Consider the following 24,065-nt stretch of genomic DNA (forward strand, 5'->3'; position numbering starts at 1 on the left):
GCGACTCCTAGCCTTGCCGGGATTCGAAAGGCCCCTGCCAATGGTGCTGACTGCTCTTCGTATACCGCTCCGGTACCGCCGGGCCACCACCCGTCCACGGTCCTTCCGGCAACCTCCAAGCAGGCTCTCCTGCAGACAGTCACCGCCGTCTGCTGACCTTGCTGTTCTCAGTCCGGGGCACACACCCGGACCAACTTCAGGCTTTCTTAACTGTCACTTTTTCTGTCACTACTCTCACTGTCCTCCTTTACCACTTCCTTCTACTTCACTCCCCTAGCTGTTCTGCCTGGTTCTCCCGCCTCCAGGGCTGTGAACTTCTCGGTGGGCGGAGCCAACCGCCTGGCCCACCCCCTGGTGTGGACATCAGCCCCTGGAGGAAGGCAACAAGGATTTTTGGTTAGCGTTGGTGTTCCTATCTGGGGTGTAGGGTGTGGTGGTGTTATGACCTGTGACCCCTGGCTTGCCCAGGGCGTCACATTCCCACTTAGCAAAATGCAGACCGTCCGCGGGCTGCCCGTCCAACACCGGTTTTATTTTCTGAAAAGATATTAAAAAGAATAACACACATACAAATAGAAAAACATCATCCCACATCGGGAGGTTCGGTACTTAAACGTTGCAAAACGGTAACATTAAAACGGTTGCGGCTGCCGCTCTCCCCCACCCAAGTAACCTGGCCCTGATGCTGCCCCTAAAACCCAGGCAGCACCCCTTGACCCCAGTCCTGCACCAAGTTACCCGAGCGGGATCTGTCCTTCTCCTCCAGAGGGTAGCCACCGGTTCCTGTGGTGGCTGGGCCCCAGCCTGCTCCTCTGCGGGCCCTCCCTCCAACCTGCCTCTCCGGAGGTGGTAACGGTTAGCTGCAACAAAAGATTTTTATTTACAACCCACTAACGTTTGTGGTTGCCCTGCAAGTTCACGGGCTTGTCCATAGGAGTTCCTATGCAGCTAGATGGTCCCCACGGGGGCAACGGTGCCGGCAACGGCCGGTTTCCAAATCACGGTTGCAGATAATCAGGTTACTTTCACGGTAATCATTTTCTCATTTTTATTCTTTGGCAAACTTTTTAAAACTTTCAAACACATGTTCACACAAACTGGTGGTCCCTACGGGGACAGTGCAACGGTGCTCCGCTGCCATCACTCTGATTCTTCAGCTGAGGCGGATCCATCCTCCGCCACCAGCATATCAAACATGCACTGACATGCCTGCTGTGACAGGGGTGCCCGGTATCCATTTCCACAGGTGCGTGGGGTGTAGAAAACCACTGGATCTCCTTCATAGCGGGCACGCTCACTTGCCCCCTCAAACTCAGCAGTGAACTCGGCACCGGGGCCGAAGCCATCATCAACTATTCCTGCGTCAGGCGGGTTGCCGCCAGCTGCCGCAGCTTCCTGGCCTCCAGCATCCAGCACATCAGATTCTTCTGCAGTAGCACGGGGCAGCAGGTCAGGCGAGTTTACACTGAGGCGCCCCATAAGTAACGGCAAGGGTGATGCATAGGTCGAGACTAGGCCGGGCCCCTCAGCCGTAGCGGCCGGTCCTGGTAGGACATAGGGACGTGGGTCACCAGTCGGTTCTGTTACATCTGTTCCCCTCCCGTACATCGGGGCAGTTGCAATCAGCATCTCCATCTTGTTGGTCCACTGCTCCATCATCCTGAAGATCTAATCCTGCTGACGTTGGTGGAATTGAATCACCCGGGCTTTCATCCATGCCACGGTCCCGGGCTCGGGGTCTGGCACAATCACTGCCGGGGCTTCTGGCACATTTTCATTAAGGGGCCGCGGTCCTAGCGGTTCCCCTGGGAACGATTCAGGGACGTCCTGAGTGTCTGCAGCCGGTTGGTCCGCCGGGGCGGATTGGCAGGGTATCGCTACCAGTTGGGCAGGTAGCGGGCCTAGTGGTGGGGCGGCAGCAGCTAACGCGGGTAGCGGGGCGAGAGGCAGGGTGAGTGGAGGCAGGCTGGGCCCCTCAGCTTCAATGGCCGATCCCTCGGGAATACAGGGGCGTGGGTCTCTTACCCACTCCTCCAAATCCTCTTCCAACTCGCGTCTCCGCATAGCAGCCACCACGTCCACCATGTCGGTCTCCCACTCCTCCAGGAGGAGTTGCATGTGGGCCTGCAGACAGTTACTCAGCGGGACAGTCCGGTCCCTCAACCACGTCGCCGTTCCGGGCGCGGGGGCTTCCTCGTTGGGAGTTGGGTTGTACATCTTGGCAATCGTGCCTTCCAGGAACCCAGTATTGCTGCAGAGTCCTGGCATCTCTGCTTTTATAGCCACGGCTACATGCACTCAGTCGCCATCTCGTCCCCCTTAGCCTCTTTCCGGCCCCTCCTCTATCGGGGCGGGGTTTTGGCCTTCGCGCCTCCGCTACTCGAGAAGACGCTCGAGCGGGAACTCTTCGCGCCAAAGATGGCGACTTCTGAAATTTTCCGGCCGGACACCGCCGGCGGTAACAAGGCGCACCTCTACCCAACGGCAGAGCGGTAAGATCCTGTTCGTGACGCCAAGTTGTCGCGGGCGGAGGAGGGGACGCCGCGCTCTCCCACTGCTCGGGTCCGGCTGCCGCTGCTGCTTCTGCGGCCTGCTGCTGCTCGGTGGCTCGAGCGATGGGCCGGATCCCGGGGACTCAAGCGGCGCTCCTCACCTGTTAGTGAAAGGGGATTGGTTTTTGGGATGGTTTATTGTCCGTGACGCCACCCACGGTTGTGGTGATTATGTGGACACCACCGCTGCTCTGTATGGGGATCCCGGGAGCGATGACAGGGAGCAGCAAAGTTGTTGGTTCTCCCCTCCGTGGGTAGGGGGTGGTTGTCCCGGGGCCCAGTGATGAGGTGGGTGATGAGGGATGGCGGGGCCGGTGCAGGGCTTGGTGGGCTGCAGGGACGCGGGGGCAGCGCTGTGCCTCACGGCACTGTGGTACTCACTCAGCCTGAGACGGTGACACAGTTCTCGGTAAAACAGACGGCTGGAAAGACGGTTCCCATGGACGGCTGCACTTGCTTTTCCCCAGTAGTTGACGGTGACGGTCCCTTTTCCTGCACCTGAGATGATGATGGTAGCGATGGGTTCCCACCGGTAACCCGCTCCCCGACTTGGTTATGGGCCGGAGGAGCCCTACTTTTCCCGCAGGCGCTGGCCCTGAGAAACTGGTGCCCTGGCGGTGGCGGTGTCTCTCTCTAACGGTCGGACTGTTGCCTTCAATCAGGACTTGGTTGTTGGGAGACCCAGAGGTCCCCTTCACTGACGGATTTGGCAAATTCACGGCGACTCCTAGCCTTGCCGGGATTCGAAAGGCCCCTGCCAATGGTGCTGACTGCTCTTCGTATACCGCTCCGGTACCGCCGGGCCACCACCCGTCCACGGTCCTTCCGGCAACCTCCAAGCAGCCTCTCCTGCAGACAGTCACCGCCGTCTGCTGACCTTGCTGTTCTCAGTCCGGGGCACACACCCGGACCAACTTCAGGCTTTCTTAACTGTCACTTTTTCTGTCACTACTCTCACTGTCCTCCTTTACCACTTCCTTCTACTTCACTCCCCTAGCTGTTCTGCCTGGTTCTCCCGCCTCCAGGGCTGTGAACTCCTCGGTGGGCGGAGCCAACCGCCTGGCCCACCCCCTGGTGTGGACATCAGCCCCTGGAGGAAGGCAACAAGGATTTTTGGTTAGCGTTGGTGTTCCTATCTGGGGTGTAGGGTGTGGTGGTGTTATGACCTGTGACCCCTGGCTTGCCCAGGGCGTCACATTCCCACTTAGCAAAATGCAGACCGTCCGCGGGCTGCCCGTCCAACACCGGTTTTATTTTCTGAAAAGATATTAAAAAGAATAACACACATACAAATAGAAAAACATCATCCCACATCGGGAGGTTCGGTACTTAAACGTTGCAAAACGGTAACATTAAAACGGTTGCGGCTGCCGCTCTCCCCCACCCAAGTAACCTGGCCCTGATGCTGCCCCTAAAACCCAGGCAGCACCCCTTGACCCCAGTCCTGCACCAAGTTACCCGAGTGGGATCTGTCCTTCTCCTCCAGAGGGTAGCCACCGGTTCCTGTGGTGGCTGGGCCCCAGCCTGCTCCTCTGCGGGCCCTCCCTCCAACCTGCCTCTCCGGAGGTGGTAACGGTTAGCTGCAACAAAAGATTTTTATTTACAACCCACTAACGTTTGTGGTTGCCCTGCAAGTTCACGGGCTTGTCCATAGGAGTTCCTATGCAGCTAGATGGTCCCCACGGGGGCAACGGTGCCGGCAACGGCCGGTTTCCAAATCACGGTTGCAGATAATCAGGTTACTTTCACGGTAATCATTTTCTCATTTTTATTCTTTGGCAAACTTTTTAAAACTTTCAAACACATGTTCACACAAACTGGTGGTCCCTACGGGGACGGTGCAACGGTGCTCCGCTGCCATCACTCTGATTCTTCAGCTGAGGCGGATCCATCCTCCGCCACCAGCATATCAAACATGCACTGACATGCCTGCTGTGACAGGGGTGCCCGGTATCCATTTCCACAGGTGCGTGGGGTGTAGAAAACCACTGGATCTCCTTCATAGCGGGCACGCTCACTTGCCCCCTCAAACTCAGCAGTGAACTCGGCACCGGGGCCGAAGCCATCATCAACTATTCCTGCGTCAGGCGGGTTGCCGCCAGCTGCCGCAGCTTCCTGGCCTCCAGCATCCAGCACATCAGATTCTTCTGCAGTAGCACGGGGCAGCAGGTCAGGCGAGTTTACACTGAGGCGCCCCATAAGTAACGGCAAGGGTGATGCATAGGTCGAGACTAGGCCGGGCCCCTCAGCCGTAGCGGCCGGTCCTGGTAGGACATAGGGACGTGGGTCACCAGTCGGTTCTGTTACATCTGTTCCCCTCCCGTACATCGGGGCAGTTGCAATCAGCATCTCCATCTTGTTGGTCCACTGCTCCATCATCCTGAAGATCTAATCCTGCTGACGTTGGTGGAATTGAATCACCCGGGCTTTCATCCATGCCACGGTCCCGGGCTCGGGGTCTGGCACAATCACTGCCGGGGCTTCTGGCACATTTTCATTAAGGGGCCGCGGTCCTAGCGGTTCCCCTGGGAACGATTCAGGGACGTCCTGAGTATCTGCAGCCGGTTGGTCCGCCGGGGCGGATTGGCAGGGTATCGCTACCAGTTGGGCAGGTAGCGGGCCTAGTGGTGGGGCGGCAGCAGCTAACGCGGGTAGCGGGGCGAGAGGCAGGGTGAGCGGAGGCAGGCTGGGCCCCTCAGCTTCAATGGCCGATCCCTCGGGAATACAGGGGCGTGGGTCTCTTACCCACTCCTCCAAATCCTCTTCCAACTCGCGTCTCCGCATAGCAGCCACCACGTCCGCCATGTCGGTCTCCCACTCCTCCAGGAGGAGTTGCATGTGGGCCTGCAGACAGTTACTCAGCAGGACAGTCCGGTCCCTCAACCACGTCGCCGTTCCGGGCGCGGGGGCTTCCTCGTTGGGAGTTGGGTTGTACATCTTGGCAATCGTGCCTTCCAGGAACCCAGTATTGCAGCAGAGTCCTGGCATCTCTGCTTTTATAGCCACGGCTACATGCACTCAGTCGCCATCTCGTCCCCCTTAGCCTCTTTCCGGCCCCTCCTCTATCGGGGCGGGGTTTTGGCCTTCGCGCCTCCGCTACTCGAGAAGACGCTCGAGCGGGAACTCTTCGCGCCAAAGATGGCGACTTCTGAAATTTTCCGGCCGGACACCGCCGGCGGTAACAAGGCGCACCTCTACCCAACGGCAGAGCGGTAAGATCCTGTTCGTGACGCCAAGTTGTCGCGGGCGGAGGAGGGGACGCCGCGCTCTCCCACTGCTCGGGTCCGGCTGCCGCTGCTGCTTCTGCGGCCTGCTGCTGCTCGGTGGCTCGAGCGATGGGCCGGATCCCGGGGACTCAAGCGGCGCTCCTCACCTGTGAGTGAAAGGGGATTGGTTTTTGGGATGGTTTATTGTCCGTGACGCCACCCACGGTTGTGGTGATTATGTGGACACCACCGCTGCTCTGTATGGGGATCCCGGGAGTGATGACAGGGAGCAGCAAAGTTGTTGGTTCTCCCCTCCGTGGGTAGGGGGTGGTTGTCCCGGGGCCCAGTGATGAGGTGGGTGATGAGGGATGGCGGGGCCGGTGCAGGGCTTGGTGGGGTGCAGGGACGCGGGGGCAGCGCTGTGTCTCATGGCACTGTGGTACTCACTCAGCCTGAGACGGTGACACAGTTCTCGGTAAAACACACGGCTGGAAAGACGGTTCCCACGGACGGCTGCACTTGCTTTTCCCCAGTAGTTGACGGTGACGGTCCCTTTTCCTGCACCTGAGATGATGATGGTAGCGATGGGTACCCACCGGTAACCCGCTCCCCGACTTGGTTATGGGCCGGAGGAGCCCTACTTTGCCCGCAGGCGCTGGCCCTGAGAAACTGGTGCCCTGGCGGTGGCGGTGTCTCTCTCTAACGGTCGGACTGTTGCCTTCAATCGGGACTTGGTTGTTGGGAGACCCAGAGGTCCCCTTCACTGACAGATTTGGCAAATTCACGGCGACTCCTAGCCTTGCCGGGATCCGAAAGGCCCCTGCCAATGGTGCTGACTGCTCTTCGTATACCGCTCCGGTACCGCCGGGCCACCACCCGTCCATGGTCCTTCCGGCAACCTCCAAGCAGCCTCTCCTGCAGACAGTCACCGCCGTCTGCTGACCTTGCTGTTCTCAGTCCGGGGCACACACCCGGACCAACTTCAGGCTTTCTTAACTGTCACTTTTTCTGTCACTACTCTCACTGTCCTCCTTTACCACTTCCTTCTACTTCACTCCCCTAGCTGTTCTGCCTAGTTCTCCCGCCTCCAGGGCTGTGAACTCCTCGGTGGGCGGAGCCCACCGCCTGGCCCACCCCCTGGTGTGGACATCAGCCCCTGGAGGAAGGCAACAAGGATTTTTGGTTAGCCTTGGTGTTCCTATCTGGGATGTAGGGTGTGGTGGTGCTATGACCTGTGACCCCTGGCTTGCCCAGGGCGTCACATATGCCCTATTGTAGCCATATCACCTTGCCTGGGGGTATTTTCCTCCCCTTCTTTGCCTCACTTTTTTTCTGTAATGTATTTTTGTATATGATCTTTTGTAATCAATTTATTCAATTTATTATGTGATAAAATAAAATTTACAATTTTTATTGACTTGGAAACTCCATTTTTCTTTGCTGTTCATGTAGTCCTTTTGGAGTAGTCTATAATGTCTTTTGACATCCTTTTGTAGGAACTATGGAAATGTTTGTATTAACCTCCTTAAAAGGGTTGTGTCCGGGACTTTAAAATTGATGAGGTCATCAGAGACTGATTGATGGGAATGCCACACCCAGCACCCCCGCTGATTAGCTGCTCCCAATGCCGCTGGCTGGAACCACTCAGTTGCACAGCTCTGTTGTAGGAATAGTAGCCACAAACAGATACTGCACATCTGCGCCCTATTGAGTCCAATAGGTGGTGGATATGCAGTACCCAGCCATGGCGACAAAACAGATGACAGAGCTATGTTGTGCAGCTCTGCAGCCGCGTAGTTTGGTAGGCTACAGCACTGGGAGCAACTGATGGGCAGGGGTGCTGGGTGTTGCACCCCCACCGATCAGTCACTGAAGACCTTATCCTAAGGATAGGTCATCATCAATATTAAAGTTCCGGACTACCCCTTTAACTGATATATTTACTTTGTATTTAAAGACGCTTCTATACAGGCTATTGCTCTATTTATTTAATACTGACTACTGAAACTTAGTTCTATATTTTCTAAATATCAAACACTTGCCCTATTGCTAATATCATGCTGTAAAATAATGTCCATAGACCCATGAAAATATTTACTGCACACTATATTCCTTTCGAAAAGCTTTACTTGCTGCAAGGGTTACTTTTCATTAAACTAAAACTTAGAATCAATTTGGGAGAATCATCTGCAGTGAATACATTTGGTCCCAGATGCTTTTTATTCTTTACTTGGTCTTCATGGGTTTCTCTGGCACAAATCAGTCCTTCTAGGCACAGAATGGGCAATCCCTTGATCCTCATCAATTGTCACCCAGAGCTTGGGCCACTTTGACCGCAAATAGTGGGGAAGTCAGAGCTAATCCTTTGGAGGAACCACGGGAAAAGAAAGGCAACAATAACCAAGTCAAGCGTAAAAAATGAAAGAGAAGTCTCTATTATCACTCACTACATTTCCCAGCGATGTACTGAGAAAATCAGCTAGTTGATGATTCGAGTCAGACTCCCAGAGAGGAATCTGAGGTCGTGCTGGGTTGGTAGACTCACACGATGTAAGGAGCAATATCATAGAGCAAAAGGCCTCTTCATTTACCAAATCCTCCCTTGCCATAACCATTAAATACAGACTGACTTTATTCTGTATGGAGTGATGATGGGGAGAAAGAGATCACTCACTGAGCTTTAAAGAGATGTGCCAAGGAATTAGAGGGACACTGCTGCGCTAAAGAACTGGGTCCACTACGCAATGTATTTTATACACATATATATCTGGATACCTTTCATGTGGCCTTCTCAGTTTAGTACAAATAAGAGGACAGAAAAAATAATATTCCTATATATGGGTCCATAAGAGCAAGCCTGCCTCTACATGCAATCTACATACTATATGAATACAAGAGAGGGATAATACGTAACTTGCGGAAGTAGAAATACTTGCTATTAACTGCAGGTATGTTATGTGTTAAATAAATCTATTCACTAAAATTACATTATATATATATATATATATATATATATATATATATATATCCATATGCATGTGTGTGTATGTATATGTAGATAGAGATATATACAGATATATATATCACAATATCACACACACAGTTATGTATGTATATATATATATATATATTTCTTTTTTTTTATATATATGTATATATATATATATACCATATATATATATATATATATATATATATGTATATACAAAAAGCGCTGCGGAATATGTTGGCGCTATAGAAATAAAGATTATTGTTATTATTATTATTATTATTATTATTATTAAAGTTATGGTGCTATATGTTGTGCATATTTCATGAAGAGGCAGGCCTGCCCCTATGGACCCCGATATAGGAATATGATTTTTATTGTCCTATTAGTTGTTCTAACCTAAGAATGCCACAAGTAAACTAGTAAAATATATCTTTGTACCGTGTTAGCCAGTAGAGATAAAAAAATTGTTTAAAAGAACAGAGAGTCCTCAGTGGTTGATACCTTTTAATGGCTAACTGAAAAGATGGTAATAATTGCAAGCTTTCGAAGAGACCTGAGTAGTCTCGAAAGCTTGCAATTATTACCATCTTTTCAGTTAGCCATTAAAAGGTATCAACCACTGAGGACTCTCTGTTCTTTTAAACAAGTAAACTAGACATGTGTGTGCATAGAAAAACCAAGGTAAAAATAATATGGACATATACCCTGCTGTAACTAAATAAAAGCATAGTGCATATACAGTGTGTGCATGTAGCTACACATATAGTTTGTGCTATATGTAGACAAACAAGAATAGAATTACTTTCATGCTTTAAACAAGCAACAGTATCACAATTATTTTTTCGCGCTAGTTTGATATTATGGTATAAAACCGTTTCTATAGATAAAATATTTCACGGCACAGAAGGTTCATGTCGTCGCTCTGTTGGCAGTGAGCTCGGGTCCTGAAAATAAACTCCTTATTCCGCCCCATTACATTACTTAATTTTACACATGCACATTATCCAAGAGCAAGGATTTCCCAGAAAACCTTCCTGTTTATATGTGCAAGGATCAGCCGATTTAATAGCTGCAGGATATAAAAAGAAGAAACAGCAAGACTTTTTAAGAGTCTGCAAGCATTTACACGCTGACACCTACAATTATCCAAAATAAGGCTCTGATCCCTGCACTTGTGAGCCAAGGCAGCGCAATGTGAGGAAGGATTCCCAGCAGACAATGGGCATGTCAAGTGTTCTTTGGACTGATTGGTTTAAGGAACCGAAACAACTTCATTCATAGCAAAAATACGTTTTTATTTTATTTTCTGGGCAAGGCTAAAAATATAAATCATCCTTTTACATGTGATGTATAAAGGTTTGAAAAGAGGGAAATTATATAAAACGCATGGAATGAAATTAACAAATGCGTAATTAGAAATGACACCTTTTTGAAAGTAAGAAACCTGAGCTCGCTCCTCCGGGCCTGTCATCTGCATAGCATTTTATATAAACCCTTACTTGGGTTGTTTTGTCATTGATATTTTCAAAGAATAGGCTGAAAGGGATTCTGCCAGGTCAAATGCATATAATATAAAAGCCTTCAGGATGTGAATAGATCATTCAAGTCTTATTTATTGTGCAGTTAGGCTTATTACACAATGACTCCGTGGATGTGCTAGTATAAACACCATGACTGCCCATCTAGGCTTTCTTGTTTCTCATTACTTAGGCATATTTGCTGGTGATATAGTCTTCTTGTAAGTTATTGCACCGCATTTTTATTTACTCCAGTATTGAAATGATGACACAGCTAGTGGCCATTAGCCACTGTTGGTCCTTTCTGTGGCTTTCCGTAAGTTCATGCTTTGTGACCCGTATAAAGGGCAAGGGCAGCTTACCCTTATCCTGGCATAGTTTGAAAGATAGAAAGATGCCAGATGTGAGGTTAAAGCAGAACACTAGTTTACACTGCACATCACTGAGAGGGATTCTGCTTAACCTCCTCACCCTCCATACATGTTATCTAATCTGCACCTTACATCTATATTCCTCAGCCTCTGATTTGTCAAAGCTGATTAAACAATTCTGAATATTCTTTTTTGTCACATATTTCTCATACCTTAAAAAACACAATAAGTATTAATATATACACACAAACATACACACACATATGCATACACACTTATAACCATACATATACACACACATACATATACAGACATACATATATGCATACACACGTACTCACATACATATATGCATACACACACGTACATACATACAAATATGCATACAAACACATCCGTATATGTATAGACACACACATACATATATGCATACACAAATACATACTGTATATGCATACACATACATATATACACAAATGCAAAAACGCATACTGTATATATATGCATACACACATGTACACATATATATAAATATACGTATATGCATATACACACATATGCATACACACACAATCATACACATACATAACACACATAACATATACACACACAGTCACACACATACTACGAAGAAAAATTAGACAATGTAAACAATTAATGTATTTAACAATGTACAAATAGGGTAACATTTTTCTACTTGCAAACAATATAAACTCAATGAATATTGAATATTTTCATAATATAATTCTAAAAACGATTTCAGTTATTTTATAAGTGGTCCTTTGATTATATGTTATAGAAATAGTTTCATCATCTCTGGCCAAAAGGCTAAAAATATTAAATGCAATGGCTACACCATCTAGTAAAAGTATATTCCACCATGCTAGAAAATGATTTCCACACCCACCGCTTATGACATTTCTGTTAGTAGCCTCCGCATACAAACAGCTGTTCCTAAGTGTCCATAAAATGTGTGCACATAAATTTGCTAAAACTGTCATTTTACATCATAGCCTTAAACACATATGCACTGCAATAAGATGCAAATCCTAATATATTTGACACATATCAGACAGTTCTTTTGGCAGAAATTATTATCTATACCGGAACTTTTTGTGCCAATTTCTGTCGTAAGCTTTAATAAATAAATTGGACCAATGATGTTTCCTAATTTTATTTTCACTGTTAATATTTTTATATCAGTATCGTCCTTTAGGTGCAACTGAGTATCGTAATAGAATTTATTCCAGTTTTTAATACTTTTTACGAAAAAATATTTAACATGGCAAAGACTTTTTCTTTTACATCCTAGTATTGCATAATTTTTTATGTAAATAACTTGTCCTATAAACAGATTAACCTGGGGGAGTGTGAAGGTTTGTTACCCGCTCTTTCCTTACTTTAAATATGTATGATGCCTTATTGCTTTATACTTGTCTTATCTATAAACGATGTCTTCAGAATGTCACTTTTTGATCACAAGTGCAAGTGTATGAGGCATATGTCACGACTAAGACCACTTTTCATAGCAGCATTTTTCATGTATTGTCCATAAGTTCTACACTGTCTTAATATGGCCTAATTTTAGGACAGAATTACGACATTTACACCATGTTTCATATATACAAGTTAACTACAAACTTCTCTATATGACAATTAAAAAAATGTTCTTTTTCATCAATACATGATTACTTCATGTCATCCATATATCATAATATTACTAATGGATACAATTTTGTGCACACAATCCTCTTCTGAGCAATTAACTGTGGCATATTTAGAGCACCACACAGAAAATTATCAGTGGCAACTAATTACCGAATTTGTAAACGCTCATGGTTTGGGAACATCTCTTTTTGTGGGTTGGCATCTTGTTTTGGAATTATTAATGAATATTAGCCCAATGGTTTATTATGAATTGGGGACCAATATAATTAATGGAGGTGTCCAAGGATTTTCCGTAACCCTTATTCACTTGAATGCTATCATAGAATTGGGACCAATATAATCACCTTAAATAATGGAGATATCCAAGGATTTTCAGTAACCCTTATTCACTTGCATGCTATCATATAGAAGTCTGGGAATGAAGGTATAATACAGTAACAATGCATTGCCCTGCACCAGATTTACATGTGGGAGTTTTTTTTATTATTACTATTACTTGATCTTGTTCTTGAAAGCCGCTAAAAGAGATGGAGGGAGACACTCTGCGTCCTAATTAGTGATTTTTGTCCTCTTGTTACAAGGCTCAACATTTCATGCAAATGAACTCTTGAGGGCAGCCACCAATCCTCCAGCTCCAGAATTAACTGACTCTTATGTTTAATCATATGCTGAGCTTCTCTCAGCCCGGCTAGCTTTTTATCTTGATTACTCTAATCAATAAGAAATGATAGAGTAGAATTATAAACTCTATTGGCTTTTAAATGCTGGCGACAACCCTACTAAATGCCTGCTCCCTGTCACTGTTATTTATTGAGATGATCTTCAGACGCTGGTGAATGCAAATAGGAGATGCAATGTTTTATTCTCTCATACAGATGAGAGCTGTACCTGAATGCCTCATTAACCCCTTGTCTACTGCAACAAGCTTTACCTCCGAAACCTTAGCTCCTACATATCTTATTAATTTTTAACTATTACAATGTGCAATAAAACAACTAAAATTAATAGCAGCATATTTCACCCCTTGCTTGTAGGCTTCGTTCACATTATGTTCTATTACCATTGTATTTGTATCTTTTTTTTTTATTTATAAACACTTGGTAAGATTAACACCATTCATTTTGGTAAAAAATTACAGTCAGTGGAATGATGGTGGGAAAAATTGACTATGTAATAAATAGGACTATTGACTATATGGTTAAAAAGATGTTAAAAATGGATATGAACTGATATTTGCTGTCCTATTGATTAGACTGTTAGAATTAACAAAAAAAAATATTTTGATCACTTATACATTTTCTCAATTTTTTGAATTGAAAAGTGCTGTTGGCGCTATATAAATTAAAATTATTACTTTTCCAAACAATACAGCAAACGGGCGACATTGTCTCTTTTATAGAAGGAAAAGATATTGGCACATCCAACGTAAAATAATTTCTTTCTTTATTGTCACGTAGTATTAAAAAAGTCCATCCATATTTAGAAAACCCTAGGGTCTTCTAAATATGGATGGACTTTTTTAATACTACGTGACAATAAGGAAAGAAATTATTTTACGTGGGATGTGTCAATATCTTTTCCTTCTATTCAAATTGTAGTCCACCTGGCGGACATCATATCGTTGCACTCCATGGATGTGTGGTGACCTATTCCATTGGGTGTGTTAAGCTTTCCTCCACCTCGTCTGTTATTGTTTCTTTTAGGGTATGTTCACACATTGCAGAAATGTTTAGAATCGGACTCATCTTTACAGCAAGTGCATAAATTTTAGAAACCCCATTCAGATGTACGGGAGAGCCTCCGAAAATTTCGACATCAATTGTCTACATAACGTGTAAACAAACCTTTAAAGTTCCCATTGAAACCCTAATCGCAAACACAAATCCATCCTAATGTCATATTAAGAAATGATAGGGATTATACGTAATCGGGACTAAAAATGTTGTTTGCATAACATTCCTGCCATGAAATATTTCCTTTCAGATTAGTCAGAGAACTGGGCGAATGAAAACAAGATGTCTCAGCAAAGGAGTTTAGTGAAGTGACACCACCTCTTACTAGGAAATCAGTTCACTTGCATTGTGGATGAGTGTCAAAAGAGGATTACCGAGGTTGCACCTTCTTTCGTTTACACCATAGCAAGTCAAAAAAAAAGAAAGACAATCCACACCATTTCACAATGGGATTTCATTACGTCTCTTGCACCTGCAAACCATTTTATGGGCCAAGAAAAGAACCCTTACACAATAAATTAAAGCCACCTTTCTTTTGCCTTTGTGGTTAGATTTCCACATAGAGGACATAATGAAGGATGTGATCAGCATAAAAAACTAAAAGATAGATTTTATATTCTAATATATAAATACAAATAAAGCATTTAAGGTATTAAACTGTGACAATGAAGAATGGAATGGGCTGGAGGTCCACAGAAGAGCTCTCGTCGTTCCATATAAATCTAGATCAGCTACAAGTATTTGTACTGAACGAGTTCTCAGTAGAATCACATCCAATTTGGCCTCTCTACGACACTTGTTATTAGGATTGATGGCTACAGCAAGGAGAATTATTCTGGTCTGTAAGCTATCAAGAGCCCACTAATTTCACATTAAAGCCCATTGACTGCAACTGCGTGATTGAAGGGTTTTTAACAATTAACATAATCAGAAAATGAGTCGAGATAATTTTTTATTCAACTCATTACTTTTTAATCATGTATGTCTTTTAATTAATATATTTTACAGTGAAAATAACACATAGACCAAGAATACGATATTGGTCCAGGCATCCAAAGGTACAGAATATTCTGATTTCATATACTCATTTATTTAAAAAAGAGCATTGACTATACAAAGAGTCGGCCTATTTATACACTCCAATATAAAAAACCCCAATCAAACACTGACTCAAGGAAATTAGTAGTTACATGTAGTTGTTATCTGCCCATAGCTGATTGCAGACTGATATAAGCAAGGTCCATAAAAAAAATAATATGCAAATAGGTCCAGGTATTTGACATATACTTTATTAAAATATATTCATTTAATTATATAAGTTTATAAAGCTATACAAGCGTTTATATTGTAGACAAGGAAAAAAAAGAATTCATGGTGAATAAATAAATTACGGTATGTGCTAAATGATTTTAATAATTTTTCCAACCATTATTTTTATTAATGCCAAAATATTAAAAACATTTTAAAACAATTTAAAATCTGCAATGATCACCTGGATTAGAATATAAATGCTATTTTCTAAAGTGTAAAACACAATTAGATCCTTTATAAATTACAACCCAAAATGGAAACAACACGTATATGGAATTTATATTTCATTTTCTTTTCTTCTTTATTTAATTCCTGACCAAAAGAAGAGAATAATTCATTTGTTCTGCACAATATACAAAGAAAGGAATTAATCACATCAAGCAAATGCGCTCAGTGACATGATTTTAGTTGTCTGGGGTTCAGAATATATTATTATGTGCTTGGTTTCTTGTATTCCGGAGGTATTTTCTATTTTACACATTACCATCCACCTGTTAATACAATGCAGTCAGGTCACAGAGAGATTGACTGAAGCTTTGTAAAGGGAGCAGTAAAATGAGCTAAAGAGACAAAGAGACATTCCATGAGACAATATGCATGGAAAGAACAGGTGAGCGGCTTGTGTATATGATGCCTATCGTAGCGCCTAACTGATCATTCTACAGAAATAAGTCAATTGAAAAGAGAGTACCGCCCTCTAGTGGGAGAAAGAGGTTATATTTCATTTTAAACCATTGTCAGAAATGTATTTATTTTTTTTTCTCTTTTTTTTTTGCCCAAAAGCAGATGTGGTGCCTCAAAATTAAATCCTTTTAAATTGCCCTTTCTAATAGTTATTATTCCAATACTGTGTGCAATAGGCTAAGAATCTGTGCCTACTACAATTCCTGGCACCTTTTAGGAAGACCATGGTATGTTAAATGAACATAACACATGTACGCTGCACTTAAAAAATTTAGGTAATCCGCCACTTATTTGCCAATGCTATCATATGCAGCTGTACATAATGGCTCATTATGGGATAACTTCACTTTTTTTCAACATCTAGGTATATTTGAAAGGTTATTCCTATCTCTGCATTTATGGCATAACCATTGGCTATGCTATGAATGTCTGATAAATGTGTGTCCTATTGATGGAACTAAAGAAACAAATGGGGACGGCACCACCTTGAATAAATAGGTTATGGAAGTGTGCTCCAACCCAAAAATAGAACTTAGAACACAAGTGTTCTATTGATGGAACTCACATCTTTCTTCAGAATATGATCCCATCATGAGCCACTGTCAGGGGTAAGGTTCAGGTTTAGCGCTCTCCATTTATTAGTACGCTAACCAATTTTAAGAACACCCATGGAGATGCAATTCACCTCTCCATTCCAAACAGAAATTGGCTCGATGCTTAAGAAAGATGAGGGTCCCAAATCCTTTGAATGTGTTATAACCAAAATGAGACCACTTCTTTAAATGTGAGATGTTTGTTTTGTTAATGAGGTTGGTCAATATAATTTATTTAACAAGAGATTTCTTTGTACCTATTCTGTTGCAATAGCCCTTTGGCTACCTTTAACAGTTGTTATGTTGCAATGATATTTTATGATCTTTATTGCATTAATTTCTAATCCTCCTGCTATTTTTTTTCTTCCTAAAATTATTAAACCCAGAATGTAAAAGTGAAAGCTCTGTAGATGTCGTTTGGGGAACCTCTAACCAGATTCCATCTAACGCTCTGTTCACTGCTGTGTTTTGCCGTTTAGGTTCTCTGTCCTAGTTTATTATCGTCCCTACATCCCACTTCTTCCTCAACAACACCACCACGCAAGTCCAAGCCGTAACACATCTTGTCAACATATCATTAACTTCTGTTACCTTTCCTTCTGCTTTAAACATACAGCAATCACTTATCATGGAAAAAAAACATCCCTCTGTCCTCAAAACACACATCCAACTCTCAAAACCTCCTGCCAGTTCAACTCAAATATATTCCCAGAATCAGTCTTTTCTTCAACCTAGAATCTACTAAAATGTTAATACATGCACTCATCATCTCCCGCCTCAACTACTGCAATATAATCATCTGTGACCTTCCTGGTAACAGTCTTAAGGTACCGTCACACATAACGAGATTGCTAGCGAGATCGCAGCTGAGTCACGGTTTCTGTGACGCAGTAGCAATCCCGTTAGCGATCTCGTTATGTGTAACACCTACCAGCGATCAGGCCCCTGCTGTGAGATCTCTAGTCGTTGCAAAATGGTCCAGGCCGTTTTCTTCAAAGGCGATGTCCTGCTGGGCAGGACACATCGCTGTGTTTGACACTGTGTGACAGGGTCACAGTGACTACTGAGATCGTTATACAGGTCGCAACTGCGACCTGTATCGTTCCTGCATCGTTGGTAAGGTCTGACTGTGTGACTTCTCACCAGCGACCTCCCAGCGACTTACCTGCGATCCCTATCAGGTTGCATCGTTTTCGGGATCGCTGGTAAGTCGTTGTGTGTGACTGGGCCTTTACACCTTTCCAGTCCATCCTTAACTCTGCTGACTGACCAATAGTGATGGGAAATCTAATTAATTTTGGTGATTAGTTCACCATGAACTAGTTCACTGAAAAGATTAGTTCAAAAGATTAGTTCATTTTGTTCATGTAGTTCAGTATTTCTCTCCACCCTATCCTGTGAGGAGCTGACAGGAAATGCATCATGTGACCTGTGAACTAAATGAACTATATGAACTGCTGAACTAAATGTTCTATTGAGAATGAATCAGGACAGTAGTTCAGTCTGATGCATCTCACTGAGCCCAGCAGTGCCCCCTGTGGTAGTGTAGAGTACTGACTTATAATGAATGTGTATGAGGGAGCTGAGAAGCAGATCAGCAGCCACCATTTTGAGAACAGAACAGGAGCCAGTGGTAAAGATTTTAGCAAGACAGATCTTCTAGGCTACAGGAGGCTGATCTTCTACAGGAGGCTGATCCTATCACACAGACAGGTGAGGGGCATGAACCACACACACAAACACTCTCTCTCTCTCATACACACATATGAGCTGTGTCTGTCTACTGTGCAATTTCAGATTTTATTAATATTATTATTACTATTATATTTGTATTTGATGTGTGGTCTAGTGTTTTACTACCTTCTTTTCCAGCATCAGGAGCTATAAAGAGCCAGTGTGAGAGCAGGGAGCTCCTGGAGCTGTAGAGGATCACTCTCTATCTCCTCCCACTTGCTGTTTAGTTCATAATGAACTAATCTCTGTCAGGAGGGTGAACTAGATGAACTAGTTCACTCTGAAGATTAGTTCATTTTGAACTACTCACTCACGAACTACCCATCACTACTGACCAATCCATACTAGAAAGTTAGAGTGAGCTTAGGGAGATAGACCTGTGGCTTAGAAATTGGTGCAGGAAGGAAGGGTTTGGGTTTATGGAGAACTGGGCCGACTTCTCAGTCGGCTACAGGCTCTATGGTAGGGACGGACTGTACCTCAATGGGGAGGGTGTAGCTATGCTAGAAAATGGTCAGATGGATGGAGGAGCTTATAAACTAGGATCTGGAGGGAGAGACGGTAGTGGAGCAAATAAGGGGATAGATAGAGCAGATAGAGACAGTAGGGGTCAATAAAGGTTTTAGGGGCTGGGACATGCAAGGAATCTAGCGAGGCAATGAGTAAAGAATGTGTTAATAGTATTAAATGTCTAATGGCAAATGCAAGAAGTCTGGCAAATAAAATGAATGAATTGGAGACTCTTATGTCAAACAAGGATTATGATGTGGTGGGCATTACGGAAACCTGGCTGGATGAGAGCCATGACTGGGTGACAAACATAGAGGGCTATACCACATTCAGGAAGGACAAGAAAAACAAAAAAGATGGAGGAATGCGTGTATTTGTTAAATCTAACTTAAGACCTGTACTCAATGACCATGTAGGGGGGAGTTGTGACAATGTAGAGTCAGTATGGGTAAATGTACATGGGGAGGGGAATAATGGAAATCGGCTAATTGGAGTTTGCTATAAGCCTTCTAACATACCTGAACAGGTAGAGGGTGAAATGCTGCAACAAATTGAAAAGTTAAACATGAAAACAATATAGGGAAACCAATGACCTATATGATCTGTTAGAGTATAAAGAATCTCCAAAGAATGTCCGATTTTTGTTAATATATCAAAAATCTTTATTATACACAAAAGACTTAAAATCTCACACTAAAATACAAAGGACAATAGTAAAGGTTGTAATAATACAGGTTGAGGAGTGAAGTGTTCCAGATATAGATATCTGTTGGATGTGGATCAAGATTGGGGGTTACTGCACAAAAGTGCAGAGGATATCAAGGTGTATGCTGGAGAGATCACTACATGCAGCTATAATAGGATTCATTAAAGCATCAGTGAGATTCCAAGTGGAAAATCCCACTATATGCTAATATACAATGCATAATGTATTTGCTTCATGGAGTGACAGTTTCCAGCATCACACATCAACTATATTACATACATAGCAAGTGCTTCCCCATCCTGACCCGCAAGAAACAGATAACAAACGCGCCCCAACGCATTTCGTGGTCTTCCTCGGGGGGAAACAAAAACAAAGGGTGTTCAAAATCTTGAAGGCTGAGAATACAGAAATAGTATTTCAGGAGTATAAAGATTTTAATAGGAAATGTAAAAAAGAAATCCAGCTAGCAAAATTAGCTACTGAAGCAAAACTTGCCAAGGACATTAAATAAATCCCCAAAATTTTTACAAATACATTAATGCCAAAAGGAAAACAAAGGATGCTATTGGCCCCTTAAAATATAATAACAAGTTAATTATAGAGGACAAAGAAAAGGCTGAGATATTAAACAAGCACTTTTCATCCATATTCACCAAGGAAATAACTGTTCCAGGGATAATTGAGCAAGCCAAAAGTCAAAGTTCCCTACCTATAATTAAATTAACACAAGAAGTAAGCCTGCATCTGAATAAATTAAATATTGACAAATCCCCTGAGCCAGATAGCATTTATCCATGAATATTGAGGGAATTGAGCTCAGTAATTGACAGACCGCTGTATCTTATCTTCTTAGACTCTCTTGTTACAGGGTTGATGCCTGAGGATTGGAGGATTGGTGATGTGATACTGATATTTAAGAAAGGTAAGAGAGTAGATCTAGGCAACTACTATCCAGTAAGTCTGACATCGGTAGTGCGCAAAGTTTTTGAGGGCATTTTAAGGGATGTCGTGCAAAAATAAATTGCAGAAAATAATATAATAACTGACAGCATGGATTCATGAAAGATAAGTCATGTCTAACTAACATGTTGGGGTACTATAAGGAGGTAAGTGCAAATCTGGATATTAATAATGCAGCTGATGTGATTTATTTGGACTTTCCAAAGGCATTGATACTGTAACTCATAATAGCCTTTTAGTTTTAGGAATTGCCTAAAAGATAGGAAACAAAGAGTAGTCATAAATGATATATATTGTCTAAATAGATGCAGTGCCTTGCGAAAGTATTCAGCCCCCTTGAATTTTTCAACCTTTTCCCACATTTCAGGCTTCAAACATAAAAATAAAAATGTTAATATTATGGTGAAGAATCAAGAACAAGTGGAACACAATTGTGAAGTTGAACGAAATTTATTGCTTATTTTAAATTTTTTTAAAAAAATAAATACCTGAAAAGTGGGGCTTGCAATATTATTCGGCCCCTTTACTTTCAGTGCAGCAAACTCACTCCAGAAGTTCATTGAGGATCTCTGAATGATCCAATGTTGTCCTAAATGACTGATGATGATAAATTTAAGCCACCTGTGTGTAATCAAGTCTCCGTATAAATGCACCTGCTTTGTTATAGTCTGAGTGTTCTGTGTAAAGCGCTGATAGCATCATGAAGACCAAGGAACACAATAGTCAGGTCCGTGATACTGTTGCGGAGAATTTTAAAGCCGGATTTTGTTACAAAACGTTTTCCAAAACTTTAAACATCCCAAGGAGCACTGTGCAAGCAATCATGTTGAAATGGAAGGAGTATCATACCACTGCAAATATACCAAGACCTGGCCGTCTATCCAAACTTTCATCTCAAATAAGGAGAAGACTGATCAGAGATGCAGCCAAGAGGCCCATGATCACTCTGGTGGTACTGCAGAGATCTACAGCTGAGGTGGGAGAGTCTGTTCATAGGACAACAATCAGTCGTACACTGCACAAATCTGGTCTTTATGGAAGAGTGGCAAGGAGAAAGCCATTTCTCAAAGATATCCATAAAAATTGTCATGTAAAGTTTGCCACAAGCCACCTGGGAGACACACCAAACATGTGGAAGAAGGTGCTCTGGTCAGATCAAACCAAAATCGAACTATTTGGGCACAATGCCAAACAATATGTTTGGCGTAAAAACAACACAGCTCATCACCCTGAACACACCATCCCCACTGGCAAACATGGTGGTGGCAGCATCATGGTTTGGGCCTGCTTTTCTTCACCAGGGACAGGAAAGATGGTTAAAATTGATGGGACGATGGATGGAGCCAAATGCTCTCCATCCAACTTCTCTCTGCTCGAGCTATTTGCAAAGAAAGAATGGGCAAGAATTTCAGTCTCTCCATGTGCAAAACTGATAGAGACTAGAGTTGAGCGCGGTTCGCGGTTCGAGGTTCTCCAGTTCGCGGCTCGAGTGATTTTGGGGGCTGTTCTAGATCGAACTAGAACTAGAGCTTTTTGCTAAAGCTCGATAGTTCTAGATACGTTCGAGAACGGTTCTAGCAGCAAAAAGACAAGCTAATTACTAGCTGGCTTTCTGCTGTAAAAGTGTAAGTCACTCTGTGACACACTATTATGAAATTTCAGTGTATAGTGTGCGGGAACAGCGCATTCAAATCACTGCTGTTTGGATAATGGCGATCGCCATTTTTTTTTTTTTTCCTTGTCTTCCTTCCCTAAGCGCGCGCGTGTAGTGGGGCGGGCCAGCATGTCCGCCAATCCCAGACACACACACAGCTAAGTGGACTTTTAGCCAGAGAAGCAACGGCATGTGTGATAGGATGTCCATGTCACATGTCCCTGCATTATAAAAACGGACATGTTCCCCCAGCACACCATTATCTGCCTTCTGCGTCTTGGTGTCAGTCACCGCTGCCATAGCTCCTGTCTCCGATACTGCTGTGTACGCTCTATACACAGCGCTATACAGAATAGGGATAGAAGTTTCTTTCAGCCCTTGTAAGGGCTAATACCGGCAGGGTCAGAGCCATAGGTGACAGTCAGGTCCGTGAAAACAGATTTTAACAGCTACACAAGATGACAGCGTCTGTGTAGCTAAGGTCAGGGATTTCCTCGCTGCATTTCCCCATTAGGAGGGATAGAAAGGGAGGCTTCCTTTCCTCTACCCAGACCCACGACCCTGCCACTGTACCCTCCTGCCCTTTGCACACTCAAACTCATTGTTACTAAGCCATTATACTAGCAAACACTGAGGAAACTTAGTGGCATCCTAAAAGTGGCTGTTGGACTTCATTATTGTCCCACTAGTGCAAAGATATTTGCAGCACGTCTGCCTGCATTGCACACTCAAACTCATTGTTACTAAGCCATTATACTAGCAAACACTGAGGAAACTTAGTGGCATCCTAAAAGTGGCTGTTGGACTTCATTATTGTCCCACTAGTGCAAAGATATTTGCAGCACGTCTGCCTGCATTGCACACTCAAAATCATTGTTACTAAGCCATTATACTGGCAAACACTGAGGAAACTTAGTGGCATCCTAAAAGTGGCTGTTGGACTTCATTATTGTCCCACTAGTGCAAAGATATTTGCAGCACGTCTGCCTGCATTGCACACTCAAACTCATTGTTACTAAGCCATTATACTAGCAAACACTGAGGAAACTTAGTGGCATCCTAAAAGTGGCTGTTGGACTTCATTATTGTCCCACTAGTGCAAAGATATTTGCAGCACGTCTGCCTGCATTGCACACTCAAACTCATTGTTACTAAGCCATTATACTAGCAAACACTGAGGAAACTTAGTGGCATCCTAAAAGTGGCTGTTGGACTTCATTATCGTCCCACTAGTGCAAAGATATTTGCAGCACGTCTGCCTGCATTGCACACTCAAACTCATTGTTACTAAGCCATTATACTAGCAAACACTGAGGAAACTTAGTGGCATCCTAAAAGTGGCTGTTGGACTTCATTATCGTCCCACTAGTGCAAAGATATTTGCAGCACGTCTGCCTGCATTGCGCACTCAAACTCATTGTTACTAAGCCATTATACTAGCAAACATTGAGGAAACTTAGTGGCATCCTAAAAGTGGCTGTTGGACATCATTATTGTCCCACTTGTGCAAAGATATTTGCAGCATGTCTGCCTGCATTGCACACTCAAACTCATTGTTACTAAGCCATTATACTAGCAAACACTGAGGAAACTTAGTGGCATCCTAAAAGTGGCTGTTGGACTTCATTATTGTCCCACTAGTGCAAAGATATTTGCAGCACGTCTGCCTGCATTGCACACTCAAACTCATTGTTACTAAGCCATTATACTAGCAAACACTGAGGAAACTTAGTGGCATCCTAAAAGTGGCTGTTGGACTTCATTATTGTCCCACTAGTGCAAAGATATTTGCAGCACGTCTGCCTGCATTGCACACTCAAACTCATTGTTACTAAGCCATTATACTAGCAAACACCGAGGAAACTTAGTGGCAT

The sequence above is a fragment of the Anomaloglossus baeobatrachus genome, chromosome 3 (assembly GCF_048569485.1).
Source record: "Anomaloglossus baeobatrachus isolate aAnoBae1 chromosome 3, aAnoBae1.hap1, whole genome shotgun sequence".
NCBI classification, from domain to species: Eukaryota; Metazoa; Chordata; class Amphibia; order Anura; family Aromobatidae; genus Anomaloglossus; species Anomaloglossus baeobatrachus.